This window comes from Lolium perenne, chromosome 7 (assembly GCF_019359855.2).
Source record: "Lolium perenne isolate Kyuss_39 chromosome 7, Kyuss_2.0, whole genome shotgun sequence".
Taxonomy (NCBI): Eukaryota; Viridiplantae; Streptophyta; class Magnoliopsida; order Poales; family Poaceae; genus Lolium; species Lolium perenne.
This window is the reverse complement of record NC_067250.2, coordinates 113,064,559-113,091,719: the sequence shown is the minus strand read 5'-3', so window position 1 is coordinate 113,091,719 and position 27,161 is coordinate 113,064,559. Positions and strand designations below refer to the sequence as shown.

At 40.7% G+C, this 27,161-nt stretch overlaps 3 long non-coding RNA genes across 3 annotated transcripts; all 3 read left to right on the top strand.

Annotated features, from left to right (window-relative positions):
* Positions 1–432: 432 nt before the first annotated feature.
* LOC127315035 (uncharacterized) lies at positions 433–3,423 on the top strand. The gene is made up of 4 exons (XR_007860059.2): positions 433–690; positions 776–947; positions 1,978–2,037; positions 3,155–3,423. It is a non-coding gene; the product is annotated as an uncharacterized lncRNA (long non-coding RNA).
* A 15,130-nt stretch (positions 3,424–18,553) lies between these two features.
* LOC139833472 (uncharacterized) lies at positions 18,554–19,909 on the top strand. Its single transcript, XR_011749296.1, has 2 exons — positions 18,554–18,646; positions 19,691–19,909. It is a non-coding gene; the product is annotated as an uncharacterized lncRNA (long non-coding RNA).
* Positions 19,910–21,391: 1,482 nt separating this feature from the next.
* Positions 21,392–24,284, top strand: LOC127315031 (uncharacterized). Its single transcript, XR_007860055.2, has 4 exons — positions 21,392–21,617; positions 21,704–21,875; positions 22,907–22,966; positions 24,057–24,284. It is a non-coding gene; the product is annotated as an uncharacterized lncRNA (long non-coding RNA).
* Positions 24,285–27,161: the final 2,877 nt, after the last annotated feature.

The window sequence follows — 27,161 nt, the reverse complement described above, 5'->3', positions numbered from 1 at the left end:
GTGTATATTGAAACTATTCACATATAGGCATAATGGTATAGTAGTAATAAAATGATATAAATAAAAATTTATAAAATTTAAATCCGTTTATTATCCTATACTGAATAATATAATTTTACAAACTCGTAGAATTTCGTTTCACTCAAATCAAAATTATGAAACTCATTTTATAAAAGAAACAAGTAATAGAGAAAAGAAAAAGAAAAAAAAAACAAAACGGGCCGGCCACCCGGCCGACCGGCCCAGCAGGCAGGGCCAGCCGGACCGACTGGCAGCCACGATCGATCGATCCGTAAAACTTATCTTCACTTAAATCAACTTTTTTTTGAGTTACACAACTCCGATTTTAGATCCGTTTGTTTCTACGCGTTTCTAATTTCGAGACCCATCTTTTCCACCGACCTATGACCTATATAAAACCATCACCACGTCGCAGTTTCGTTTTCCCTTTTCTCTTCTCGAAACCATAGATCAACGAAATCTTAACTCGCTGCTTTGACCCCTAAACCACTTCAAATCGCTTCGGGCTCTACACGAAAGTTGTAGATCTCGTCGAGATCTTTCAATCCCGACCAATCTCATCTCTTTTCGTCCACCATACACGGATAATTTCCCATCGCAAGGCGTCAGGTCTGACAAAAGGAATCTTCAATTAGTTCGTGCTCGTTTCACGAAATCCAAATTCCTTTGGTGAGTATGTAGATCTGATCATCCTCTACAACTTTCATGTTGAAAGTTTTTCGATTTGAAGTATCAATTTGTCGCTCATCTACAGATCTATTTCGAGTCAACCGGAGCCAAATTGAATTTCAAAACGATCTCGAATCGTCATGACTTCAACACGGAAGTTGTTCCTCTCGTCAAGATCTTTCAATTGCCGCAAGTTTCACCTTGTTTCGTTCACCGAGCAAGGAGAAAATGATGTTACAAAATTCAGATCTTATACGGTATAACCCAGATCTTGTCAAACTCATTATTTCGTTGTAAAAAGTAATTTGTGCGTTAGATAGATCTATTAATTCTATACAACTTTGATGTAGAAAGTTTTTCCATCTGAGCAAATTTTTCTGTCAACTTTATGACATCATCATGACATCAGCATAGTCAACTCAGTCTGGTCAAAGTCAAACTACAGTCAACGGTACAGTCACAGTACAGTCAGTGGTACAGTCAGCAGTCAACTGTACAGTCAGCAGTCAACTATACAGTCATCAGTACAGTCAGCGTCTCAGTCAAACTCGGTCAAACTCGTTTTAAATTTAAATATCAGATTATATGTCCAACTTAGAAATTCATTATAAAATCATTTAGAGGTCCAAAATTTGCAAATTTTATATCTTTGGAAAGCTTATAACATGTAGAATCCAAATATGCACGAATACTATATATGTTATGTATTAGTTTTCGAATCATAATTTAAATGATTTAATTAATCCTTTTTCACTATAAAAATTGTATCAAATAATCTACAGGTCCAAATTTAACAAATTTGTACTTTCTGGAATCCTCAGATCATGTACTACAACATGGAATAAGAATTGTACAACCTTGATACATGCACAAACTTGCTTTAGTAAAATCTATCCGAATCATTAATTCGAAGATAATTCAAACTCTATAAATTATTTTTGAATAATTCCAATTGGTCTAATCTTGTACTAGTGTAGCCTATCCAGGGAGGTCAAATTCATATTTTTACAACACATAATGCTTGCAGTAGCTAATTAATAAGGTTGTATATGTTAAGTTGATACTCGATTAATGGTTTTTCTAAATCAAATTAAATGTCCAGAATACTTTATTAACATTGCACATATCAGAGAACACCTAATACAACACTTACACACTACTTATCTGGTGAAAGTAATTGGTGCATAGCATGCATGCATGTCTATGATTGTTCATATCGAATGTTTGTTTATTTTTGTTGTTGTTGTTGAATGGTGTGTTTATGTTGTGCTATATTCTATGTTATAGTTGTACGGAGAGTAACGTATTTTGATTAAGAGAAGTGAACGCGCTTCGACTACCAAAAAGGCAAGTGACACTCAAATCCTACTTAATTTAATTATGCATTAGAGTTTTGAAACTAGTATGCATGGTAGGTTTTGTTTTCAAAAGAAAAGTATTATGCTGTGCTTAGCAAACCCTAGTAGTGTGTAGCTACTCCTGAACCTATTGCTAGGAATACTTTATTTCTGCTCTGCAACATCAAATGCCAAATGTTGTTTCATTGTTTCGATTGTGTTGGTTTGAAAAGTGAAAATTAACAACCCTAATGAATCACCTGGGTGGATTGTTTGAGTAGTGGGCGGCTGCTCAGGTCCACGCCCCTAGTAGGCTGAAGTGGTGAAGTCCACGCCCCTAGTTGGCTGAAGTGGTGAATCCCTGAGAGTTCGCATGTTGTAGAGTGGTCGCTTTTGACTGCACACCTGGTTTTCACCAGGGGATCGTGTGGGGGTTTACTACCTGTGAGGGGTTTTAAGCTTGTGAGTTCCACTTGTGGTTGGCCACCCAGGATTAAAGAAATTACCATGTCGTCCATGTTTTAGATAGCTTCCAGTGCATCCTTATGGTATTATGGGCTCTGCCGGGATTAAGTAAGTTGTGAGGGTTCAACTTGTGGCTAGACAGTGGGTGGAGGTGACGGCCAAGGGAACGGGTCTAGTTTGTATGGTTGAATTCTTCTTCTGAAAGATCTTGTCTCATTCTTCTCTTGGGAAGGGTGGGTCGTAAGGTGAAAGTGCACAACCTCTCGAGAGTTAAACCTAAGATCTTAGCCGTGTCCCCGGTTACGGACAATTTGAGCTTTCTAGGCAAGGAATGTACGGAAGAATCTCATCATTGTTTTCTGAATGTATTTAAAATTTTGTATCAACCTTGAAAAACTCATGGGAGATGTAACCATGTGATTATTCTAAAACCCATGGAGGATTTAACCATGGTGTGATTTCATAATGTCATTCAAAGATTTCAAAATGTTTCGTTTTAAATAAAATATAGGATAAAATTGGCTTTATGCAAATTTGCCTAAACTCCACTTGCCAAATATCATGTAGATGGTCATGCCCAAAACTGCCACCATATAAGTGTCATTTGCCAGTACATCATTGTACTGACCTCCATTCGTGGGGCTGCATATTCAAACGTGCAGGATTTTCTGAGGAGAAGTACGTGGTAGGATCTCGAGTCTACATTCCAACATGACTGCCTGTGGCACATGAAGATGATGAAGGCTCATTGATGATTTACTTTCCGCTGTGTTTATTCTGAGCTAGTCCATGTGACTATGCAAATTGTAAGGTTTTATTGTACCCACTGGATCAACGATGTAGTAATTTGATACTATTGCAATGATTACTATATTTTGTAATGTGTGTGCTATCAGTGATCCCGGGAATAGCACTATTGTCAACACCCGGATTTTTAATTCCAGATGCCTATTATGCCATTCATCGCAATCCCAGGAATATTGTTTTTGCGAGACATAATAGATTGATATCACAACACATCATTCGTTACATACCATAATCGTCTTACAAATAAAGGATCACATGATCCAGTCTCATTACAATAATAGAAGTTCTATTTATTCATTACATAACACATAGCGGAAGCGAAAGTAGCGGAGTAGTAGTCCATCTATTCCACAGGCAACTGTTGACGTCAGGAGTGATCCTAGTTGTCGTAGACGTCCTGCTGTCCTTCTTCCGGGTTCTGGTACTCGTCTTCATAGTCTGGCCATTTGAATAGCCAGGGACACAGCCATGAGTACTTTAAAGTACTCGCAAACTAATACTAAGGCAAGAACTATCAACTATAGTAAGGGGGTTCTAAGCTCTAGTTTCATTTGCATAAAGCCAGTTTTATTTCATAAACACTTTAATAATCAAAACCTCTTCATTTGACTAACTTACTCAAGTGGGAAAATTAGTGTCATTCCCACAACTCAGTTGTGATTCAAAGTCAAAGTCACCTTTCAATTCAAATCACAAGTCACCATTCATATTTTTAGAAAAGTTCTGATGACGGAACAGTATGGCCTTTCCAACTGTCCATAACCGCGGACGCGGCTATTCGAATAGGTTAAACTCTGCAGAGGTTGTACACTTGTGCCACAACAATTGCAATAGTTCGTCAGGGGTAACTGGCCCTGATTTATCGTACGCAGTACGCGAACTACCAATCCTAACCTTTCATTTACATACTCTAGTATGGGCACCTCTCCCCATGAGCTTGGCCTCCCAGTGAAGACACGCGGTCGGCACAGGGAGCGCACGCAGGCTTGGGCCGGACATTCACCTCATTTCACGTCATTTCGCATCACTTCACCAGTACGGAGGCAGCCTCGGCATAACCCCTATGACGCTTGTTTAGAGGGAACCCATACTAACATACATAAGTTTCCAGCTAAGCCTTACCCAGATTCAGGTATTGTGGGGGTACTTGTAAAATTGGAATGGTATCGCATCCGAACCCAACCATCAGTTTTGGTAAAATTCACCAAGTCATTCACCAGTCATATTCACCTTCAAAATCTCTCACTAGAATGACTCATCATTCCAAGGTTTTCAAAGTCATTTCAAATCACAAGTTCCCAACTAGAGTAGTCACTTTTAATATTGAGCACTAGCCACTAGTTATGAGGGGTGCTAAGTATCTTGGAGCTTGCTAGGCTAAGGGTGATTCTCTTGTACTACTCTATAATTCAACCAAGTGAATCATAATTCAAAAAGTAACTTTGATAAATAAAATCAAGTAAAGCTTGTAAAGTAAAAACTTGGGATAGGTTCATAAAGTAAAATGTAATGGTGCCTTGCTCTTGTAGAGCTTTGCACTTTGCAAGAATATAACTTGCAACCAAAATAGTTTGCATTAGTCTAGCTTGCATTGGTAATAGCTTGCCTTGATTGGTGATGTGATCAAAGTTTTCTTGCCCTTCCTCTTGGTAGAAGACCTCTTCTTCTTGATAGTCTCCGGTACTAGCGTCTATAAACGAATACGAGGATACAATCACCAAACAACACTTAAGTAGTCTTAATTAGCCTTAATGGCTCACACAATGGATCTAGCATCATTACTTAACATCTATTCACACATTAAGCTAGGGTTTCCTTATTTAATAATAGGAGAATAATTTCCTCTTATTGAACATTGAAGTTAGGGTTTCTCTTTGGTTTGGAGGAATAATTTCCTCTCATTGAATTCTTCTTAAGATTTAATCTTTTCAAATAACCAGGGGTGATCACATGTTGACCAAGGTCAACACTTCACACTTATCATTTGAGAAAAATGATTTAAATGATATTCATCATCTCATGTGATTTAAATAACTATTGCAAATGAAATACTATTATGATTTAATTTCTACAAGTGAGCAAGTATGAGCCTAAGTAAATAAAGGTCAACACATTACTTCATATCACTTGAGAAAGGATTTAAATGAGGTGCTACACCTCATAGATTTAAATTCTAAAATTTGGATATAGTTTAAATGGACTAGTATTGACTACATAGCCAATATTTTGCTTCTAGCCCATGATCATGTACAGAACCCATAGCATATTTTTACATAAACAATTAGAGTTTGTGAAATGTGAATTATGAGAGGTGGAATCACCTCAAAATTCAAAAGGGTTGATTTTTAATAATTATTCTAAGTCAGAAAAGTCTATGTCTTGTTTATTTTGCTACTTTAATTCTACAATAGCTATTGGTTTGAATCCAGTGGCATTGGATAGATAATTTCACAGGCTTTCCAACCATATAAAATTCACTAAAAATGGCCAAGTAGATTTGGAGATATTTGATTTCTAGCAAAGCATCTGATAGCAATTTAAATGAAAAAGAATTAAACAAAATTTGAATTCAAACGGGGGCGGGAAGAAGTTGGGCCGGCCCAGCTGCTGCCCGGGCCGTGCGTGCATGGCGCATGCACGTCGCCCGCGCGCGGGGCGCGCAGATCGTCGGATGACGATCCGACGGTGCTGGGCCTTCGTCTTCCTCCCGACACTGCAGGCTTGCGGGGGCGATTTCTCTCACCTCGGAGCTCGGATTGAGGCGTGGTTAGGTGCGTTGGAAAGATATTTCCAAGGGCTACAACTTTGCTGTAGGTGTCGGGGGCTATGGTGATGAAATTCTGGGCGGTTTTTGGTGTGGCCGCCGGCGAGCTTGTGGGCGCCGGTGAGCTGCGAGGAGTGCAAAAGGGAGGCGCTAGGGAGAAGAGAGGGAGGTTGTGAGATGGTGTGGTGCTGTCCAGGGCGTGGGGCGGGTTTATATAGTGTCCAGGGGAGAGGGGCGGGGCATGGCCGGCATGATGGCCATGTCGCCGGGCGCGTGGCTACAGGGTGTTCTGGGCCGAACGGTCATGTTTAGGAGGTGCGTGGGGGAGAGAGGAAGCTAGTGGCGCAGTAGGAAGCATTGGTTTGCAGGGTGCACGCAGAGAGGTGATGGTGTCCACGGGAGGGTGATCATGGACAATGGCATGAGCATGGTGGTCGAGTCCTTGCTCTCCTCCACTCAGGACCATGTCTGGCAGGTGTCTAGGGTCCAGGGGACTGTAGGTGACATGATTAGAGGGAGGGAAAAGGGCCAGGGCATGGGGGTGCATGGTGGTGAGCATGTGAGGGGCATGGTGTGACATGGGCTATGCTATGCTTCTCCTGAGGTCAACCTTGGCATGGTGGGGGTCAGTGAGGTGAGTGAAGCTTATTTGACAAGGTGAGGGTGACTAGAGATGGAGGAGGACAAGGGTTGGCATGGTGAGGTCTACATCAATGGCATGGGCTTGGCATGGTCCTCTTTGCATCATTTTCTTGGTCTATGAGTGCTGCAAGCTTGGTTGAGGTGTGATGATGGTATTTGACATAGTGCACCAGGTTGGAGAGGGCTAGGGGTGTGCCATTTGATTAAAGTTAAAAGGTATGTGTGACACATGCATAGAAGTGGCATGCATGAGCAAGGTGATGATCATGGCTAAGGTGGAGTCACTCATTGAGGTGCTTTCAGAGTACCATGGTGTACTATCAAGGATGGAAAGAGAGGGAGAGAGAAAAAGTGAGAAAGTGATGATTAAAGTGGTTGTACCTCCATTTTCACTTTATGTGTACTTTTCATCTCCAAAGCAATGACCTCCCTTGTGTGTAACTTTGGACAAATGGCTGCATGGTTGTGTTCTAAATGATGTTGGGCAACAATGTGTGGCGTTGGTTTGAAAATTGGAGAGGTTTTGTGAAAATTCAAATAGTGGAGGGAATCTAGAATTTGTTTCAAGGTGGCATCTTGGCTTGAATAATTAGAGCAATGGTCAAAGCTTTGGTCAAAGTGGTCAACACGAAAAATGTTCATCTTGATGAGGTCTTGGATGAGGTGCAAAGAGTTGTTAGGGTTTGGTTTAAGAATCTCTTAATAGAAGAGCTCAAAGTGGGTAAGATAATATAAAATGGTCATATGACCATTATCATATATAAGTTGCATTTGAATTCTTCTTTGCTTTGATTTGGGTTTCTTTGATGCAATTGTGTTTGTTTATCATATATAAGAGTTTTACAAACAATAGATCAAGCAATGGTGGCCTTTGGTGAAGATTTGCAAAATTGGTCTTATGTGTATGTGAGTGAAATTGGGATTATCTCACCATTTGATTTCTCTCCATTTGATTTGACTTTTCTTGACTCAAATGTGATTCTTATTAGTTTAGAAACATTTCCAAACTATTGAAACCATTCCAAATAGTCTTGCTCAAAGATTTGCAAAAATGGCCATAACACATAAGAGGTGATGTGTCAAATTTCATTATTCTTGTTAATTGTTCATCTTGCTTCCCTTGGGCATGGGTTAGGGTCAATTTAGTGTTATATTAGGTTGAGAGATGGTTTCACATCATTTGGTCAAGGTTTAAAGGCATAGATCAAGAATTGGGTATTATGGCTATGTGTCACATATGCCTCTATGCATATGTTGCATTTGAGTTTTAATTTGACTTGGCTTGACCCAATTGGTGTTGTTGAGTGTTGAAATGGTATATAGGAGTGATCCAACCATTCACAACATGTATTAAGGTCAATATTCTTAAAATCACAAATTTGCTATTTTACTCTCATATGCCTCTATGGCATTTTTAGTTTCTTTTTAATTTCTTTGGAAACCACTTGGAATTGGTTTGATAGGTACTAGGTAAGGTGTATGAAGGTTTTCCAAACCTCTAAGCAAAGTAGAAAAGCTTAGGGTAAAGTTTTATAAATATAGCCATAGGCACATATGCCTTTTTCTTATTTAATTTCCTTTTATTTTATTTTAGCTAGGGTGGTGAAAAGAGGGGGTGAGGTTTAGGGTTTAAGATCACTTCAAATACTAATAACAAGCAATCATGGCAATAGCACAAGGATTAAGCAAGCTAACTATGTATCAAACTTAATTTAATAAAAGTTTTTGTTGGTTCCAAAATTTGGAACTAGGGAAATTCATTTGTTTTGTTTTGAAATTTTGGGATGTTACAAACCCTTCCCCCTTAAACAAATCTCGTCCCGAGATTTTAAGAAAAGTTAGGTTCCTAAGAGAGATTGAGCGTTTTATTAACAGGAAGACATACTTGGCATGGTCTGGGGTGCTTCCTGAGCTTCAGTGGCAGTCAGGTGGTAGAAACGACCGTTGTTGTTGTTCTGATTCCTTCTTTCGGCAAAGGGGCGCTGTTGCTGAGCAGGTGCTGCGGTATTGGCGGCAATCCTGGCAAGCTTTTTGGGGCACTCATTGGAGAAGTGACCCACAACTCCACATTCGTAGCAATTGACGGTGGACTTGTCTTTGGGGATGACGGGGGTAGCATTGCTTCCAGTCCTTGGGGCAGTATTGGTGTTGTTGTTGTTTCCATTGTTGTTGTTGCTGTTGTGTGGTTGTTGTTGTTGTGGCTGTTGTTGTGGCTGTTGTTGTTGTTGCCTCCAGGCTTCGGGGGTCCTCCGTTGTTGTTGTGGTCGTTGGGGCGATAATTCTGGGCAGGGGGCTTGTTGTATCTTGGGTTGAATCCTCCAGAGGAGTTGTTGCGGTACTTCTGGGTATGGTGGGGTCCATTCTGGTTCATCATTCTGCGCTTGCGGTTCTCATTGGCTTGATGCAGCTTTCCTTCCATCTGTATGGCTGAGTCTACCAGGGCTTCTAAGTCAGCGAACGGAATGTTCACTAACACAGTCTGCATCTCGTCATGCAGTCCATTCAGAAATCTCTCCTTCCTTTTCTCGTTGGTGTCGGTCTCATCCGGGGCGTACCTTGACAGAGTGAGAAACCTGTCGCGGTATTCCACCACGGACATTCTTCCTTGCTTGAGTTCACGGAACTCGTCTCTCATCTTCTTGATCAATCCTTGGGGCACATGGTATTTGCTAAACTTCAGCTTGAAGTCTTCCCATGTCATCATCTGTCCCGCATTCATTGCACGGGCACTTGTCCACCAGGCTCTGGCAGGTCCTGACAGGTAGTGGGTGGCAAACAGTACTTTTTCTGCGGCTTCTACTCCCACAACTTCGAGGTTGTTCTCCATGGTCTGGAGCCAGTCATCAGCATCGAGGGGCTCTACAGTCTTGTTGAATACCGGAGGGTTGGTGTGTTGAAAGTTCTTCAGCTTCGATCCAGGGTGATCGTGGTTTCCGTGGCCTTGATTGTTCTGAGCTATCTGTTGCAGTGCGGTAATGTTGGCTTGGCGTTCAGCTCTTTCGGCTTCTCGGTCTGCCATCAGGGTTTGCAGCAGTTGCATCATCGCGTCGTTGGTGCGATTGGGAGGGGCCATCTGAACATTGGGGTAGATGATAAGATAAGAGGGAAATTTCTATGGTTTGTTTGGTGAAAGTTTTAAAAAGTTCATAAGATTGAAAACTTGAGTAGTGTTGCGGGGGTAAAAACCAACAACACTTTTTCATTCATACCAAGCATCATACATTACGAATCTAACACACCGTTGGTTTGAAGAACCATTCATCGCTCTACGATACAAGGGGATCCTGATACAACTCACACATACGAAAGTGATTTAATGATACTACTCTTCAGGGGGGGATTCTTCGTCTTCACGGGTAAGGTGCTTGACGAAAGGTGAGGGCGTTGTCCAACTCCTTGCGGGTCTTGTACAGCATGAAGTCGAGGTGTGCTACATAGTGGTTCATCTCCGTGTGCGGGGGCATGGTCATCGGTCTTCCGGTGGGGTAATGTCTTGGGTAGTAGATGAAGCGAGTGTTCTTAATCTTGTTCTCATTTTGTCCACACAGACGAGAAATTGCTTCTTGCATAGCTCTGACTAGTCCTTCCTTCCAAGTATTTCCCGTTACAGAAAACCATATGGTTTCCCATATTGGGGTTCCAGGCTTCCTTCGTAGATCGGAAGAAACTTCCCACCGAGGTGGTCCTCCGGAGTGATTGTTGAGGGGTGTTCCGAAGAACTCGGGGTACGGGCGTCCTAGATAGTCCACTAGTTGCTTCAAGTCTTTCTCGAACATCAGGTTTCCCCCGTGACCAAGCTGATAGAACTCCCATTTGTACTCCATCTGTGAAGAATTATGATGAGTAAGTTAGAGAAGTGTGTCAAAATTTTAGGTAATAGTATAAGAAGAATAGAGCATAACTTTCTTATTTTGAAAAAGATCTCAATGATAAGAGGGAGAATAAGTTTTCTTAAATAATCACTTCATTTGTTTCAAAACTAAGTTTTTCAGACGTCCATTCTAACTAGGGTCTCCTAAGGTCAACAATGGCTCTGATACCAACTTGTCAACACCCGGATTTTTAAGTCCAGATGCCTATTATGCCATTCATCGCAATCCCAGGAATATTGTTTTTGCGAGACATAATAGATTGATATCACAACACATCATTCGTTACATACCATAATCGTCTTACAAATAAAGGATCACATGATTCAGTCTCATTACAATAATAGAAGTTCTATTTATTCATTACATAACACATAGCGGAAGCGAAAGTAGCGGAGTAGTAGTCCATCTATTCCACAGGCAACTGTTGACGTCAGGAGTGATCCTAGTTGTCGTAGACGTCCTGCTGTCCTTCTTCCGGTTCTCGTACTGCTCGTCTTCATAGTCTGGCCATTTGAATAGCCAGGGACACAGCCATGAGTACTTTAAAGTACTCGCAAACTAATACTAAGGCAAGAACTATCAACTATAGTAAGGGGGTTCTAAGCTCTAGTTTCATTTGCATAAAGCCAGTTTTATTTCATAAACACTTTAATAATCAAAACCTCTTCATTTGACTAACTTACTCAAGTGGGAACATTAGTGTCATTCGCACAACTCAGTTGTGATTCAAAGTCAAAGTCACCTTTCAATTCAAATCACAAGTCACCATTCATATTTTTAGAAAAGTTCTGATGACGGAACAGTATGGCCTTTCCAACTGTCCATAACCGCGGACGCGGCTATTCGAATAGGTTAAACTCTGCAGAGGTTGTACACTTGTGCCACAACAATTGCAATAGTTCATCAGGGGTAACTGGCCCCGATTTATCATACGCAGTACGCGAACTACCAATCCTAACCTTTCATTTACATACTCTAGTATGGGCACCTCTCCCCATGAGCTTGGCCTCCCAGTGAAGACACGCGGTCAGCCTGGGAACTGCACAGGGCTTGGGCCGGACATTCACCTCATTTCACGTCATTTCGCATCACTTCACCAGTACGGAGGCAGCCTCGGCATAACCCCTATGACGCTTGTTTAGAGGGAACCCATACTAACATACATAAGTTTCCAGCTAAGCCTTACCCAGATTCAGGTATTGTGGGGGTACTTGTAAAATTGGAATGGTATCGCATCCGAACCCAACCATCAGTTTTGGTAAAATTCACCAAGTCATTCACCAGTCATATTCACCTTCAAAATCTCTCAATAGAATGGCTCATCATTCCAAGGTTTTCAAAGTCATTTCAAATCACAAGTTCCCAACTAGAGTAGTCACTTTTAATATTGAGCACTAGCCACTAGTTATGAGGGGTGCTAAGTATCTTGGAGCTTGCTAGGCTAAGGGTGATTCTCTTGTACTACTCTATAATTCAACCAAGTGAATCATAATTCAAAAAGTAACTTTGATAAATAAAATCAAGTAAAGCTTGTAAAGTAAAAACTTGGGATAGGTTCATAAAGTAAAATGTAATGGTGCCTTGCTCTTGTAGAGCTTTGCACTTTGCAAGAATATAACTTGCAACCAAAATAGTTTGCATTAGTCTAGCTTGCATTGGTAATAGCTTGCCTTGATTGGTGATGTGATCAAAGTTTTCTTGCCCTTCCTCTTGGTAGAAGACCTCTTCTTCTTGATAGTCTCCGGTACTAGCGTCTATAAACGAATACGAGGATACAATCACCAAACAACACTTAAGTAGTCTTAATTAGCCTTAATGGCTCACACAATGGATCTAGCATCATTACTTAACATCTATTCACACATTAAGCTAGGGTTTCCTTATTTAATAATAGGAGAATAATTTCCTCTTATTGAACATTGAAGTTAGGGTTTCTCTTTGGTTTGGAGGAATAATTTCCTCTCATTGAATTCTTCTTAAGATTTAATCTTTTCAAATAACCAGGGGTGATCACATGTTGACCAAGGTCAACACTTCACACTTATCATTTGAGAAAAATGATTTAAATGAGATTCATCATCTCATGTGATTTAAATAACTATTGCAAATGAAATACTATTATGATTTAATTTCTACAAGTGAGCAAGTATGAGCCTAAGTAAATAAAGGTCAACACATTACTTCATATCACTTGAGAAAGGATTTAAATGAGGTGCTACACCTCATAGATTTAAATTCTAAAATTTGGATATAGTTTAAATGGACTAGTATTGACTACATAGCCAATATTTTGCTTCTAGCCCATGATCATGTACAGAACCCATAGCATCTTTTTACATAAACAATTAGAGTTTGTTAAATGTGAATTATGAGAGGTGGAATCACCTCAAAATTCAAAAGGGTTGATTTTTAATAATTATTCTAAGTCAGAAAAGTCTATGTCTTGTTTATTTTGCTACTTTAATTCTACAACAGCTATTGGTTTGAATCCAGTGGCATTGGATAGATAATTTCACAGGCTTTCCAACCATATGAAATTCACTAAAAATGGCCAAGTAGATTTGGAGATATTTGATTTCTAGCAAAGCATCTGATAGCAATTTAAATGAAAAAGAATTAAACAAAATTTGAATTCAAACGGGGGCGGGAAGAAGTTGGGCCGGCCCAGCTGCTGCCCGGGCCATGAGTGCATGGCGCATGCACGTCGCCCGCACGCGGGGCACGCAGATCGTCGGATGACGATCCGACGGTGCTGGGCCTTCGTCTTCCTCCCGACACTGCAGGCTTGCGGGGGCGATTTCTCTCACCTCGGAGCTCGGATTGAGGCGTGGTTAGGTGCGTTGGAAAGATATTTCCAAGGGCTACAACTTTGCTGTAGGTGTCGGGGGCTATGGTGATGAAATTCTGGGCGGTTTTTGGTGTGGCTGCCGGCGAGCTTGTGGGCGCCGGTGAGCTGCGAGGAGTGCAAAAGGGAGGCGCTAGGGAGAAGAGAGGGAGGCTGTGAGATGGTGTGGTGCTGTCCAGGGCGTGGGGCGGGTTTATATAGTGTCCAGGGGAGAGGGGTGGGGCATGGCCGGCATGATGGCCATGTCGCCGGGCGCGTGGCTACAGGGTGTTCTGGGCCGAACGGTCATGTTTAGGAGGTGCGTGGGGGAGAGAGGAAGCTAGTGGCGCAGTAGGAAGCATTGGTTTGCAGGGTGCACGCAGAGAGGTGATGGTGTCCACGGGAGGGTGATCATGGACAATGGCATGAGCATGGTGGTCGAGTCCTTGCTCTCCTCCACTCAGGACCATGTCTGGCAGGTGTCTAGGGTCCAGGGGACTGTAGGTGACATGATTAGAGGGAGGGAAAAGGGCCAGGGCATGGGGGTGCATGGTGGTGAGCATGTGAGGGGCATGGTGTGACATGGGCTATGCTATGCTTCTCCTGAGGTCAACCTTGGCATGGTGGGGGGTCAGTGAGGTGAGTGAAGCTTATTTGACAAGGTGAGGGTGACTAGAGATGGAGGAGGACAAGGGTTGGCATGGTGAGGTCTACATCAATGGCATGGGCTTGGCATGGTCCTCTTTGCATCATTTTCTTGGTCTATGAGTGCTGCAAGCTTGGTTGAGGTGTGATGATGTTATTTGACATAGTGCACCAGGTTGGAGAGGGCTAGGGGTGTGCCATTTGATTAAAGTTAAAAGGTATGTGTGACACATGCATAGAAGTGGCATGCATGAGCAAGGTGATGATCATGGCTAAGGTGGAGTCACTCATTGAGGTGCTTTCAGAGTACCATGGTGTACTATCAAGGATGGAAAGAGAGGGAGAGAGAAAAAGTGAGAAAGTGATGATTAAAGTGGTTGTACCTCCATTTTCACTTTATGTGTACTTTTCATCTCCAAAGCAATGACCTCCCTTGTGTGTAACTTTGGACAAATGGCTGCATGGTTGTGTTCTAAATGATGTTGGGCAACAATGTGTGGCATTGGTTTGAAAATTGGAGAGGTTTTGTGAAAATTCAAATAGTGGAGGGAATCTAGAATTTGTTTCAAGGTGGCATCTTGGCTTGAATAATTAGAGCAATGGTCAAAGCTTTGGTCAAAGTGGTCAACACGAAAAATGTTCATCTTGATGAGGTCTTGGATGAGGTGCAAAGAGTTGTTAGGGTTTGGTTTAAGAATCTCTTAATAGAAGAGCTCAAAGTGGGTAAGATAATATAAAATGGTCACATGACCATTATCATATATAAGTTGCATTTGAATTCTTCTTTGCTTTGATTTGGGTTTCTTTGATGCAATTGTGTTTGTTTATCATATATAAGAGTTTTACAAACAATAGATCAAGCAATGGTGGCCTTTGGTGAAGATTTGCAAAATTGGTCTTATGTGTATGTGAGTGAAATTGGGATTATCTCACCATTTGATTTCTCTCCATTTGATTTGACTTTTCTTGACTCAAATGTGATTCTTATTAGTTTAGAAACATTTCCAAACTATTGAAATCATTCCAAATGGTCTTGCTCAAAGATTTGCAAAAATGGCCATAACACATAAGAGGTGATGTGTCAAATTTCATTATTCTTGTTAATTGTTCATCTTGCTTCCCTTGGGCATGGGTTAGGGTCAATTTAGTGTTATATTAGGTTGAGAGATGGTTTCACATCATTTGGTCAAGGTTTAAAGGCATAGATCAAGAATTGGGTATTATGGCTATGTGTCACATATGCCTCTATGCATATGTTGCATTTGAGTTTTAATTTGACTTGGCTTGACCCAATTGGTGTTCTTGAGTGTTGAAATGGTATATAGGAGTGATCCAACCATTCACAACATGTATTAAGGTCAATATTCTTAAAATCACAAATTTGCTATTTTACACTCATATGCCTCTATGGCATTTTTAGTTTCTTTTTAATTTCTTTGGAAACCACTTGGAATTGGTTTGATAGGTACTAGGTAAGGTGTATGAAGGTTTTCCAAACCTCTAAGCAAAGTAGAAAAGCTTAGGGTAAAGTTTTATAAATATAGCCATAGGCACATATGCCTTTTTCTTATTTAATTTCCTTTTATTTTATTTTAGCTAGGGTGGTGAAAAGAGGGGGTGAGGTTTAGGGTTTAAGATCACTTCAAATACTAATAACAAGCAATCATGGCAATAGCACAAGGATTAAGCAAGCTAACTATGTATCAAACTTAATTTAATAAAAGTTTTTGTTGGTTCCAAAATTTGGAACTAGGGAAATTCATTTGTTTTGTTTTGAAATTTTGGGATGTTACAACTATACACAAGTATCTTGCCTTTATTAAAAGGTAGGGTGCTATAGTTGTCCAAGGTGATGGCTTGATCAAGTAGGGACTGGTAACTGGGTGCGTAAGCTACCGACAATGGAATCTTCAATTCACCCTTAAGTCCATTGAGGAACTTCTCCTTCCTCTTAGCATCTGTGTCAATGTCCTCAGGGGCATACCTCGCCAAGGTACAAAAGTCATCCATGTATTCCTTCAGGGTTCTCCCTCCCTGTCTCAAACTGCGGAATTCATCTCTCTTGAGATTCATAATGCCCGAGGAGATGTGGGCAGTACGAAATCCCTCCTTGAATGTTTCCCAGTCTAAGCCATCTATTGGATGGGTAAGTTGATAAGTCTCCCACCACATCGCAGCAGGTCCTTCCAGCAGGTGAGCGATGAACCTAATCTTCTCAGCCTCCGTGCACTCGCAGGTGACTAAGTCCTTGTTGACAGAGCGCAGCCAGTCATCAGCTACGATAGGTTCAGTGGCACTGGAGAACTTAGCTGGTCGGAGTCTCAGGAATCTGGCGAGTCTATCCACTGGGGGTGGTGGTGGTGGTGGAGGTGGCGGCGGTGGTGGAGGAGGTGGTGGTGGTGGATTGTTGTTGTTGTTCTGGGCGGTTTGGATGAACTGGGTCATCATCTGCATGAGCTGTGCCTGAGCTGTCATCATCTGATTCAGTGCATCCTGAGTTGGGTCACGTCTTGGCGGCATCTGGTAGTCCCACATCGCCTCTTTACAAAAAATTTCCAGCTCATAAGCCTATATAAACTCCCGTGAGAGCAGCCCCAAAGGCACATCAAAGCGCCTTGCGCGCCTCTCTCTCCCTCCCGTAGCCGCACGTTGTTGCTTGCTGATGGAAACGGCGCACACGCTGCTGTTTTTGCGACGCACACACGCGACGCAACATCCACAACGCTATTTTGGAAAACGCCGCGATTCGACGCATCCTTTGCCGGGTAATAATTCTATTTCCGCTCTTTTTATGTAGATTGTCATACATAACTTCGCAATTTTATTTTCTTTAGATCTACACCTCCGTTTAGAATAGTGGTTCTTCCGTTAAGTTTGTAATTAGATCCTCTACAACTTTCGTACAGGAAGTTTTTCCATCCGAGCAACTTGTTCGGACAACTTTTCGTACACCATTAGAAGTGGAACCACTTAGGTCTAGTTTTGTAAAATCCATATCTTGAGTTCTACACGTCGGTTTCTGACAAACCATATACCGTCGGAATCAGCAAATCCCGTAGATCATTCTAAACTTTTTGCATGTCAGTTTTGCCCACTTTATTTTCGCGGTATCAATTTGATCCGCAACATCGTCTATAAAATAAATCCTATAAACTTTTTCCGAGAGATTCTTTTGGCGATACGCTTGTAATGGAATTCTCTACAACTTCCGTGTAGAAAGGTCTTCCATCCAGAGTACTTTTTCTAATAACTTTTCGCGAAAAGTGCAGTCCTATAACTGGTTTCGACATAGTTCCTTTTGCCAAAATGATCCTTCTGATCATACCCATCTTCCAGAACCAGTTATAATTGTTTATCATGTTCACCTAGCTTACCCCTAGTCGTCTAGTTTATATTATTCAAATAACAATTGAGTTATTTGAGTAAAGTATGACATGTCCTAGTTTAGATTTTACCTTGCTTTAGTAGGGTGGAGATACTCTACCTCATATCACATGTGATGAATCTTTGTTACCCATTAGGCTCCGCGAATCAAATCCCGATATCATTCACGCCTATACAATCTCATGCCATTCAACCCTTCCTCTTAGTTCGAACTATTCAACTTTCAAATGAGTTATTTGAGTAGTTCAATATATCATTAGTTCATATCCAATGCTATGTGTGATCTTGTGCTACTCTGATGAGTGTTGTCACACTATGTCAATCATAAGCCTTGTTTTACAGTACTTCATCCAATAGCACCACCGTCCAAAATATTTGAATCACTTTGCAAATATTCAAATTCAAGTATGAGAATTTGAGTATATATTCATTATCGATTTCTATAAGCCTTTCTCAACATGATTCTTTTGTGAAGGTGAAACTCATGATCACATCCACACAATAATACCACTAGACACTTTACCTTTAACAAATATCCTTACTACATTAAACCTCTCCACCTAGTTCACATAGATTCACATTTCACTTGAGTTATTTCACTAATTGATAATGTATCTCAATTAGGTATGCCTTGGATACTTGTGTTTGATACACTCCACCTCATATCACACATATCTTGAGTCCAAACATCCATCATCATCCTAATTACCATTTATACATATTCCATCTTAGGTCCACTTAATCTTATTGGTTTATATTGATCTATTCAATTTACAAATGAGTAATTGAGTAGTTCAATATGTCACAACTCCATACCCAAGCCTATGTGTAATTCATACTATTTTGAGTAATTGTTGTCACACTTATTCAATAGTATTTGTGTTGCACTATTTGTCACTTATATGATTCAATTCACATGAGTTGTTCCAAATTCTTTTCATGCTCTTGTAAAGCATAAAGATTCTTCAATTATATCTTGGATAGTACATTACTTTCTAATCATGTGACCTTCCGTCCAAACTCTCATAGCGATATCTTGCAAGCCAAACCTCATGCCACACCTTAGTACCATAGAGCGACTTCCGATTGTTATCTTGTTTGATTATGATGTTGTAATTGAATGGTGTGTTTATGTTGTGCTATATTCTATGTTATAGTTGTACGGAGAGGCACGTATTTTGATTAAGAGAAGTGAACGCGCTTCGACTACCAAAAGGCAAGTGACACTCAATTCCTACCTATTTTGTTATGCATTAGTGTTTTTCAATCTAGTATGCATGGTAGGATTTTGTTTTTGAAACTTATGCTATGCTTATCAATCCTAGTAGTGTGTAGCCACCATGAACCTTTGCTAGGATACTTAGTTGCCTTGCAATAACAAAATGCCACTGCTGTTTTGATTATTCTGGATTGCGAGTATTGAGAATTAAAATTAACAACCTTAATGAATCACCTGGGTGGATTGGTTGTGTGGTGGGCGGCTGCTCAGGGCTCCGACCCTGGAGTAACCAGCGGCAGGTGGGTGCCTGAGAGTGCGCAGTTGAATAGTGGTTGCTCTAGACTGCACCTCTGGTTTTCACCAGGGGATCGTGCGGGGGTTTATTATCTTTAATAGTTTTAAGCTTGTGAGTTTCACTTGTGGATGGCCACCCAGGATTAAAGAGATTACTATGTCGTCCATGTTCTAGTTAGCTTCCAGTGCAGCCTTATGGTATTATGGGCTCTGCCGGGATTAAGTAAGTTGTGAGGTCAAACTTGTTGCTAGACATGATGATGTGGCTTGCAACCAAACGGGAATGGGTCTAGCTGGTTATGGTTGAAGCCTCCTTCTGAAAGATCTTGTCTCATTTCTTCTCTTGGGAAGGGTGGGTCGTAAGGTGAAAGTGCACAGCCTCTCGAGAGTAAACATAAGATCTTAGCCGTGTCCCCGGTTACGGACAATTTGAGCTTTCTAGGCAGGGAATGTACGGAAGAATCTCATCACCTTTTCTGAATAATTTAAAATTTGAGTAGCAACTGTCGGATAGTACATGGGAGATGTAACCATGGTACTGTTTATGACATCATTACAAGTTTTGTAAAAATATTTTGTTTTTAAATAAAATGTAGGATAAAATTGGCTTTATGCAAATTTTCCTAAACTTCACTTGCCAAATATCATGTAGATAGTCTTGCCCAAAACATCCACCATATAAGTGTCATTTGCCAGTACATCATTGTACTGACCTCCATTCGTGGGGCTGCATATTCAAACGTGCAGGATTTTCTGAGGAGAAGTACGTGGTAGGATCTCGAGTCTACATTCCAACATGACTGCCTGTGGCACATGAAGATGATGAAGGCTCATTGCTGATTTACTTTCCGCTGTGTTTATTCTGAGCTAGTCCATGTGACTATGCAATTTGTAAGGTTTTATTGTATCCTCTGGATCAATGATGTAGTAATTTGATACTATTGCAATGATTACTATATTTTGTAATGTGTGTGCTATCAGTGATCCCGGGAATAGGACTATACACAGGTATCTTACCTTTATTTAAAAGGTAGGGTAAGGTGGATAAATATTATACCCTTATACTAGGCAAGTGCTGCCAAGCGTAGGACTACGTTTAGTTTGAAGAACTAGCCACTAGATGAAGAGTGGTGGAAGGATGTCGAAGACACCAAGAAGGAAAAAGATGAAAGATGACATGAAGTTTACACATCTTGGTCTCTTGATTGACCCAAAGAGTGACCATCAGTGTCAGAAGTAGTTCAACAACCAACCATTTGGATTAGAAAGCCCTACTATGAAGAAAACTTATTCAAATCACCTTGGAGAGATATGTGGTTCACTATATGTGAATAGATATTTGCCTATTGGATATTAACTCAGAAGCCTAAGCCATAGATGTTTTCCAAATATGACCTATTGTCAAGTCTTATCCTCGGATGAGCCAACTTATACCGAATGATCTTAGCCTCAACCCAAGACTTAAGACTACCTACAAAAGTTTCTTTTAAGGGTGGTAGCGCCCATGCCCATCTGAAACCCCAAAAACTTTCTAGCCTTTCACAAATATCGAGGACGAGATTTCTTTTAAGGGTGGTAGTCTGTCACATCCCGAAATTTTCTAAATTTTGGAATGTGAAATAAAGATAAATTTAATGCTTGATTGTTTGAACTTGATTGAAAATTCACAAAGAAATAAATTTTTTTATAGTTATTTACAAGTTAATCCCAAAACTAGTATTTTTAAAAGACTATTGATTTTAAAGTATTTTCAAAATCAAACATATCCTTGGTTCCAAAGTTTTCAAATCCTTAATGCATTTTTATTTGAGAAAATAAAATGCGAGAAAATTCTATTTGCAAAATATTGCCCAAGTTTCCAATTTGACCAAGTGTATATAATTATTATTTTATTTTCACAAATAGATTTTAAACAGGTTCCTTGTTGTCCTAAAACACTATTTTACTTTTACAAATTTTTATAAACTTGTTTGGTATGTGTATATTGAAACTATTCACATATAGGCATAATGGTATAGTAGTAATAAAATGATATAAATAAAAATTTATAAAATTTAAATCCGTTTATTATCCTATACTGAGCAATATAATTTTACAAACTCGTAGAATTTCGTTTCACTCAAATCAAAATTATGAAACTCATTTTATAAAAGAAACAATTAATAGAGAAAAGAAAAAGAAAAAAAAACAAAACGGGCTGGCCACCCGGCCGACCGGCCCAGCAGGCAGGCCTAGACGGACCGACTGGCAGCCACGATCGATCGGTCGATCGATCCGTAAAACTTATCTTCACTTAAATCAACTTTTCTTGAGTTACACAACTCCGATTTCATCCGTTTGTTTCTACGCGTTCCTAATTTCGAGACCCATCTTTTCCACCGACCTATGACCCCTATATAAAACCATCACCACGTCACAGTTTCGTTTTCCCTTTCCTCTTCTCGAAACCATAGATCAACGAAATCTTAACTCGCTGCTTTGACCCCCTAAACCACTTCAAATCGCTTCAGGCTCTACACGAAAGTTGTAGATCTCGTCGAGATCTTTCAATCCCGACCAATCTCATCTCTTTTCGTCCACCATACACGGATAATTTCCCATCGCAAGGCGTCAGGTCTGACAAAGGGAATCTTCAATTAGTTCGTGCTCGTTTCACGAAATCCAAATTCCTTTGGTGAGTATGTAGATCTGATCATCCTCTACAACTTTCATGTTGAAAGTTTTTTCGATTTGAAGTATCAATTTGTCGCTCATCTACAGATCTATTTCGAGTCAACCGGAGCCAAATCGAGTTTCAAAACGATCTCGAATCGTCATGACTTTAACACGGAAGTTGTTCCTCTCGTCAAGATCTTTCAATTGCCGCAAGTTTCACCTTGTTTCGTTCACCGAGCAAGGAGAAAATGATGTTACAAAATTCAGATCTTATACGGTATAACCTAGATCTTGTCAAACTCATTATTTCGTTGTAAAAAGTAATTTGTGCGTTAGATAGATCTATTAATTCTATACAACTTTGATATAGAAAGTTTTTCCATCTGAGCAAATTTTTCTGTCAACTTTATGACATCATCATGACATCAGCATAGTCAACTCAGTCTGGTCAAAGTCAAACTACAGTCAACGGTACAGTCAGCAGTACAGTCAGTGGTACAGTCAGCAGTCAACTGTACAGTCAGCAGTCAACTATACAGTCATCAGTACAGTCAGCGTCTCAGTCAAACTCGGTCAAACTCGTTTTAAATTTAAATATCAGATTATATGTCCAACTTAGAAATTCATTATAAAATCATTCAGAGGTCCAAAATTTGCAAATTTTATATCTTTGGAAAGCTTATAACATGTAGAATCCAAATATGCATGAATACTATATATGTTATGTATTAGTTTTCGAATCATAATTCAAATGATTTAATTAATCCTATTTCACTATAAAAATTGTATCAAATAATCTACAGGTCCAAATTTAACAAATTTGTACTTTCTGGAATCCTCAGATCATGTACTACAACATGGAATAAGAATTGTACAACCTTGATACATGCACAAACTTGCTTTAGTAAAATCTATCCGAATCAGTAATTCGAAGATAATTCAAACTCTATAAATTATTTTTGAATAATTCCAATTGGTCTAATCTTGTACTAGTGTAGCCTATCCAGGGAGGTCAAATTCATATTTTTACAACACATAATGCTTGCAGTAGCTAATTAATAAGGTTGTATATGTTAAGTTGATACTCGATTAATGGTTTTTCTAAATCAAATTAAATGTCCAGAATACTTTATTAACATTGCACATATCAGAGAACACCTAATACAACACTTACACACTACTTATCTGGTGAAAGTAATTGGTGCATAGCATGCATGCATGTCTATGATTGTTCATATCGAATGTTTGTTTATTTTTGTTGTTGTTGTTGAATGGTGTGTTTATGTTGTGCTATATTCTATGTTATAGTTGTACGGAGAGTAACGTATTTTGATTAAGAGAAGTGAACGCGCTTCGACTACCAAAAAGGCAAGTGACACTCAAATCCTACTTAATTTAATTATGCATTAGTGTTTTGAAACTAGTATGCATGGTAGGTTTTGTTTTCAAAAGAAAAGTATTATGCTGTGCTTAGCAAACCCTAGTAGTGTGTAGCTACTCCTGAACCTATTGCTAGGAAATGCCAAATGTTGTTTCATTGTTTCGATTGTGTTGGTTTGAAAAGTGAAAATTAACAACCTTAATGAATCACCTGGGTGGATTGTTTGAGTAGTGGGCGGCTGCTCAGGTCCACGCCCCTAGTAGGCTGAAGTGGTGAAGTCCACGCCCCTAGTTGGCTGAAGTGGTGAATCTCTGAGAGTTCGCATGTTGTAGAGTGGTCGCTTTTGACTGCACACCTGGTTTTCACCAGGGGATCGTGTGGGGGTTTACTACCTGCGAGGGGTTTTAAGCTTGTGAGTTCCACTTGTGGTTGGCTAACCAGGATTAAAGAGATTACCATGTCGTCCATGTTTTAGATAGCTTCCAGTGCATCCTTATGGTATTATGGGCTCTGCCGGGATTAAGTAAGTTGTGAGGGTTCAACTTGTGGCTAGACAGTGGGTGGAGGTGACGGCCAAGGGAACGGGTCTAGTTTGTATGGTTGAATTCTTCTTCTGAAAGATCTTGTCTCATTCTTCTCTTGGGAAGGGTGGGTCGTAAGGTGAAAGTGCACAACCTCTCGAGAGTTAAACCTAAGATCTTAGCCGTGTCCCCGGTTACGGACAATTTGAGCTTTCTAGGCAAGGAATGTACGGAAGAATCTCATCATTGTTTTCTGAATGTATTTAAAATTTTGTATCAACCTTGAAAAACTCATGGGAGATGTAACCATGTGATTATTCTAAAACCCATGGAGGATTTAACCATGGTGTGATTTCATAATGTCATTCAAAGATTTCAAAATGTTTCGTTTTAAATAAAATATAGGATAAAATTGGCTTTATGCAAATTTGCCTAAACTCCACTTGCCAAATATCATGTAGATAGTCATGCCCAAAACTGCCACCATATAAGTGTCATTTGCCAGTACATCATTGTACTGACCTCCATTCGTGGGGCTGCATATTCAAACGTGCAGGATTTTCTGAGGAGAAGTACGTGGTAGGATCTCGAGTCTACATTCCAACATGACTGCCTGTGGCACATGAAGATGATGAAGGCTCATTGATGATTTACTTTCCGCTGTGTTTATTCTGAGCTAGTCCATGTGACTATGCAAATTGTAAGGTTTTATTGTACCCTCTGGATCAACTGTAATGTCCCAGGTTTAGAGACGATCGAGGGGTAGATTTTAGAAAGGGATGTGCATTGCATGGTAAATTTTGGGGAAATTTCGCGCTTTTAAACAAAAACTGCATCGGAGGAGGACAAGTTTCTCTCTCGACACCTTACAGGGTTAGGGTTTCGAGAGTGCGACAAACTTGCATCTCACCTAACTAGTTTAGGGTTTTGAGAAGAGAGGCGAGAGATTGCATCAAACTTAAGTTACATGATTGAATTCTAAATTAAGTTGCATGGTGGAATTCAAACCAAAGTTGAATTTGAATTTCAAATTCAAATATTAAATAATTACCCTGAATATTTGAATTGTGAGGAAATTCATTAAGTAAATAATACATAATACACATTATGATTAATTCAAACAATAAGACAAGCTCATTAGAGAAAACCTTGAGCTTTATTGATTAACACACAATATACATTGTCTTTACAATATTCATAATGGAAATAAGTGAATATTACAACACATTACCAGAAATGATTAAATGGAAAAAGAAACAGGAAAATTACAAGTAAATAAAATATATCCTAAACTACTATATAATTTTGAACTTGGTGATCTTCATGTCCATTTGATCATCATCTTGATCCCTGCACACAAACACAAAGAAAATAGAACAAGTGTGATGCCAAGTGGCATAGCCACTTGGCAGGTTAGAAAGAAAGGAAAAATTGAGCAGATATGATCAACTCTGCCGAGCTGATCCTCTCCAAGCCAAGTTCAAAGTACCAGGTGCACACACACACACACACACACAGGCAGCTCACACTGCATGTGTGCATGCTGAACAACACACAAGCCAGAGAGGAGTCACCAAGGGTGGCTGTGCCAAGTCGTCGACTGTGGAGCAAAAGAAGGTTCATATAAAACCTTTTTTCCACCGCCAGAACTAGCTCATTCATCGACAGGCATCTGGGTAAGTCACCAAGAACACAAGAACACAAGAACACAAGAACAGCTACTGCTGTTCAATCTAATTCCCAATCACCAGAAATTCACAAAGCATCACCAGCAAGTTAGGAGGAGCAGGGCAAGCTCATAACCCAACCAGAAGCAAAACCTCTACACCAACACCAATTCTAGGAGCTGGAGTGAGGTATACACATCATCATGAACAAACCAGATGGTTTTGTTCATAAATTGCACAGGCATGATCTCAAGCACACCACAAGGGTAGAAACCCTATATGTGAGTCATCATATGGCTACTAGCCAAATTGGTGCAAGTGAACAAGAGGGAAACCAATAGGAAAGCACCCTGGGAACATTGGCTATGCCAAACCAGTGGCATAATCAAAGAAATCCAACAAGGAATGATCCTATCTAACTAGCCAGTTTCACTTAGCACCTATAGCCACTACACCATCAGACAGATAGACTATTAAGTGTCTATTCATGTTTATCAACATCAAAGGAAACTGGAAAAAACCACAAGGATTCTTCCAGTGAGATATTCCCCAAATCACAGCAAGCCAACATAGGTGGGAGCTACCCTAACAGCAAGGAATTGCTGTCAGGGCCACCTCAACCACTATACCAAATTCCACAGAGAAGCCATGCACTAATATCATCACCCAGATGGGTTCAAAAAGGAGCCAGGGTTCCCAACAGATGTTGGCATCCCTCTAGCTCTAACCAAATCCACTTATATGATCATCACTGCAAGGCAGTTCACATCAGTTATCCAAATATCAAGGCAAACTAAGCAGATAAATGAAGCAGGCAAGCTAATGATGCACTGGATCTTGCAGATGATCCAATGGATCATTGCAAGCATCCACTGATGCTTGGACAAGCACCAGCACACACAGGCTAAGCCTGTATGAAGCACAAGCAGCACTGGTGAGCATCAGTGAGTCACAGTGAGGAGCACACACTTGCTCACAAGCAAGTAATGATAAATAGATCATCAGAGCATCACTAGCTCTTGCTACAGGTCACTACAGCCAAGCATAGCATCATCACAAGGCCCAGACAATTAAATTAACCATATAATTGAACAATTACATCACAGATAAGTGAATAGAGCATTATAATTGTATCCAGAAGCATTCCATCAAGGGATGGAGTTGTTAATGCAATAGTTAGGCTCAATTGAGCATGTCCATGAATTAGAGCACTGATAATAGCACATCAGAAGCACTGGCACTTGCCAAAGGCAAGGATCATCACAGAATGATCAAGCCAAGGAAAATCAATGGCACATACAGGAGAGGAATGGTATCCAGAGAATCAGCAGGATCCACTAAATTACACAGAGCACCACAGCATGCTCATGAGCAATAGTTCATGAGTTGCAACAGCAAGCAATTGAGCAAGAGCAGCACAGCAAACTAGAACCATGACAGATGCATAGCAGCAGCACAGTCACACAGCAGAGCAGCATGCGCACAAGCTAGCAAGCCGCAGCAGCGCATCGGCACGGCCAACATCTCCACATGGGGGATGAGGCCAGTGGTCGAGCCCGACGAAAGGGAGAAGAGAACAGGAGAGGAGGATGAACTAGCAGTAGAGAAGGAAGAAGGAAGAGGATGGCGGCGCACATACCTGGAGCGGAGCACTACGGCGTCACCATGGCGGTACGGCGGCACAGCCTGGCCACGGCAGCGCCAAGCCATGGCCAAGCCAGGCGGTCGCCGAAGCACGGAGGCTCCAGCATAGGCACGGCGAGGCACACGGCCTCGGCACCAGGAGAATCGGTGGCGAGAAGATCGCCATGGATCCCCAGCAGGCGAGCAGAGGCGACGAGGGCGAGCGAACAAGGACGCCAGCGTCAGATCGACGCGGACCACCGTGTCCGCCGTCGAAAGGCGGACCAGATCCATTTGATCTCGCCGGCGGCGACCGCCGGAGTTGGCCGGATTAATTCGGCGACGGCGGCGGCGACCACGGATCGCCAGAG